Source organism: Sinocyclocheilus anshuiensis, unplaced genomic scaffold (assembly GCF_001515605.1).
Source record: "Sinocyclocheilus anshuiensis isolate Anshui unplaced genomic scaffold, SAMN03320099.WGS_v1.1 scaffold542, whole genome shotgun sequence".
NCBI lineage: Eukaryota > Metazoa > Chordata > Actinopteri > Cypriniformes > Cyprinidae > Sinocyclocheilus > Sinocyclocheilus anshuiensis.
In genome coordinates this window covers 199,529-203,623 of record NW_015547685.1, presented here as the reverse complement: position 1 = coordinate 203,623, position 4,095 = coordinate 199,529, and the positions used below count along the sequence as shown (strand labels likewise).

At 35.8% G+C, this 4,095-nt stretch overlaps 1 pseudogene; it reads left to right on the top strand.

Annotated features, from left to right (window-relative positions):
• Positions 1 to 2,172, top strand: part of LOC107703197 (phospholipid scramblase 2-like) — a 3,512-nt pseudogene extending 1,340 nt beyond the window's left edge.
• The last annotated feature ends 1,923 nt before the right edge of the window (positions 2,173 to 4,095 follow it).

Sequence of the window (4,095 nt, the reverse complement as noted above, 5' to 3'; positions counted from 1 at the left end):
AAACATTATTTTCCACATACTGTACATTATTGTTTCTCCTCTTTGCCCCGCCTTTCTGAAACGTGTCGATTTTTACAAAGCTCATCGGTCTGAAAAGCCAGGTGTGGTCTGATTGGCTAGCTATCCAGTGCATTGTGATTAGCTGAATACCTCAAGTGTGTGACAGGAATGTTACACCCCTTAACATACTGTGATGCCGTGTCCCGGCGCGACAAGACAAAACCAGTAAAAGCCATTATAAACGAGGCATTTGTTGCATCCAGTGGGGACATAATTACTGATTATAATGACTTATACTGTCTTTTTACGCATTGCGTATCGTGCTGCGTAAACATAAAACCATGTCTGCATTTGTGATCGGAGAAACGACAAACAACAAGCGCTAACGTTACTCTACACTGCTCAAAACTTGTGTTTGAATCATCAGTGGCAAATTCTTGAAATATGAAAACGTACTTACAGGCTGAGTCAGAAGCGCAGGACTATCCTTGCAAAGTTGGAATTCCAAGAGCTTGTAGCACTCCAAAGAGAAAGGAAAAATTGAAATCGCATCATATGACCCCTTTAATGGTTCCAATGCAAAGTTCCTTACAATTTTTTTAATACATGTTTAAAAAATGTAGAAAAGAATTGGAATTTTATTGCCAAATGATGAGATAACTGATGCCCATTTGGGTCCTCTAGAAAAATAAATAAAAATAAAACCGTATTTGTCTTGTTGAAGAACATTGTTTTGGTGGTGCTTTGGCTCTGCTCCTCTGCATGGGTATATGACGCTGCTAAAAAGAACATTATGTTGTGTATTTGGTGTAATGCAATGTGTTTATGCGGTTTAAGGTTAAAAAAACACATTATTTTCCACATAATATACATTATTGTTTCTCCTCTTTGCCCCGCCTTTCTGAAACGTGTCGATTTTTACAAAGCTCATCGGTCTGAAAAGCCAGGTGTGGTCTGATTGGCTAGCTATCCAGTGCATTGTGATTAGCTGAATACCTCAAGTGTGTGACAGGAATGTTACACCCCTTAACATACTGTGATGCCGTGTCCCGGCGCGACAAGACAAAACCAGTAAAAGCCATTATAAACGAGGCATTTGTTGCATCCAGTGGGGACATAATTACTGATTATAATGACTTATACTGTCTTTTTACGCATTGCGTATCGTGCTGCGTAAACATAAAACCATGTCTGCATTTGTGATCGGAGAAACGACAAACAACAAGCGCTAACGTTACTCTACACTGCTCAAAACTTGTGTTTGAATCATCAGTGGCAAATTCTTGAAATATGAAAACGTACTTACAGGCTGAGTCAGAAGCGCAGGACTATCCTTGCAAAGTTGGAATTCCAAGAGCTTGTAGCACTCCAAAGAGAAAGGAAAAATTGAAATCGCATCATATGACCCCTTTAATGGTTCCAATGCAAAGTTCCTTACAATTTTTTTAATACATGTTTAAAAAATGTAGAAAAGAATTGGAATTTTATTGCCAAATGATGAGATAACTGATGCCCATTTGGGTCCTCTAGAAAAATAAATAAAAATAAAACCGTATTTGTCTTGTTGAAGAACATTGTTTTGGTGGTGCTTTGGCTCTGCTCCTCTGCATGGGTGAATATAGTTCGGGGCTTGTGGTTAAAGGACATCTTATACGTAAAGATGGACAAATAATACATTCAATGCCTATTTTCATGTCAGTTCTACAATGCTGCTTTTCACAGGTTGATCAGCTTCTAATTAATCAGAAAGTGGAATTAATGGAAGGTAATGTTTGGCCATTGATTACAATAGAAACATTTTTCTAACCCCCTCCCGTGTGATTACAAATGCTTTCCTTCTTTTACAGTTCTCATGGGATGGGAGACCAAAAATCAATATGTGGTGAAAAACAGTTTAGGGCAGCAGGTGTTTTTTGCTGCTGAGGAGAGCGATTTTTGTACTCGTATGGCCTGTGGACCAGTGCGCTCCTTCCTGCGTCACATCCAGGATAGCTTGGACAGGAAGTGATGACTTTATCCCGTCCCCATAACTGTGGTAGTTGTTGCTTTTCTTGCTGTCTGCAAGAGGTACAGTATTACCATACAACATGTCCACTTCACCATGCATATTAGCCCAATGTTTTGCATCCTGCTTTGCAGCCTCTTTGTGAGGTAAGAGATCCCAAACTTTAAACGGTAGTCTGTATTGTATAAAAATATACTATTAGATAAAAAAAAGATCAATTGTCTTGCTGTGAATTTTGTGAATGTCATATTTTGTGCTTGCAGTATGAAGTTCCACTGGTTTATAAGTTAACTTCTACATTATTTTATGTGTTTAACTGATGCGCATCAATCTAACAGTCGCATGCTTATGTGATGCCAGGTGATGTCACTGGATGAGTCATCAGTGATTGGTCGAATTAGTAAACAGTGGACAGGATTTGAGGCAGAAGCGTTTACTGATGCAGACAACTTTGGCTTACAATTTCCAATGGATTTGGATGTGAAAATAAAAGCAATTATATTAGGAGCCTACATAAGTAATATGTACTCTACGTTAATACAAATCATAACATTTTTCACTTTTTTCCCATTATTTTTTCCCCATGAAATGTATATAATAATATAAGATTTATAATAATATTTTCATGTATTTGGTTATAATAGTCATGGTGCAATCAAACATATTTATGCTTAAAACCATATTTAACCTATAAGTGAATATATTATATATTTACCTAAATGCATAAATCCTAATTACATTAATTTACTTTTGTCTTTTTCTCATTTTAAACATACAGGTTTTCATGTATTTTGAGCACACTCAAAAGCAAGAGTGAACCCATCTTGGAGCTTTTTTCCCCATTTGATTAAATTATGTATTTCATTTGAAATACAAATGCTGTGCAACTTTCTCTTTAAACTTTTAAGTATCACAACTAATGATTGAGTGGGTCATAGTCATGATTTTCATTTACAACACTGTCATGTAAAAACATCCACCTATCTCATCTGACTAATAATTCTTCCAGTTTTCCTCTTCACCCTCACCTCCTTTTCATAGTTATAACAGAAGTACGAACTTTTAGATCCTTTTCAGACATTTTTCTTCTTGTCACTCCACCTTTATTTTGTCAAATAAAGAAAGGTGTGTCACCATAATTCTGTTGTAAATATAACGCCAGCCCTCTAAAACATGTCAATGTTTAACTAATCCATAAAATGTTGATTTAAGGATACGCAATGACCATGAATCTATAAAGCAGGATGGTACATTTAAATAATGTAATATACATTTTTATTTAGATACTTCAACTGTGCCATCCTGCTTTTTAGATTTACAAGTCTAGTTCATAACGTCATGGTCATTGTGTATCCTGTGCATTTCTGAAGGTCTGACTTTATCAGTATGCTATTTTAAGTCACACATGCTTCTGCCCGACTCCTGGCCCTTCTTGGACATACAAGGGCACAAGTTAGCTTTGCAAGAGAAGTATCACAAACGATACTACATGTGAAATTGTGTGAAAGTGCTGATCTGTGTTTGTACTACAAACTGGATTCGAGTGCAAAAGTATGTATGATGTTACATTGCAAGTTTGTGTTTATTATTGTATTTCTGTGGATGTAATTTGATGCATTTATGGCTTTTTTTTGGTCATAAATCAACATGTTTGTCATTAATGAATAACTTCAACTTTGTGTTTTGCACTACTGTGTTTCTAGCTGTTTCTCAAAAACAAAAAAAGGTTTCTGGTAATAAAACAACTGTTGTACCAGTTGTAAAGAGATCCAGATCCAGATTGTGCAGTCGTTCCTTATGTGAGGAAGTAGCCTACTGCTGTTCTCCACTTCATTTGACTCTGGTAAACCACTAAAGTTTTTTATTTTATTTAGTTTTTTATGAATATCTTGATTGTGTGTGTGTGTGTGTGTGTGTGTGTAATAACTGTTAGAAATAAATATGTGTTAATGAGTAAAACTTTTTAAAATAAAGAGGTTTATGTAAATACATGGAAATACTTAAATATATAGCAAAAAGCCATTCAGTTCTGCCTTTTTATTGTATAAAACTTTGCCTCAGCTTTGCATTCCACTGTGTGTTGTTTTAAT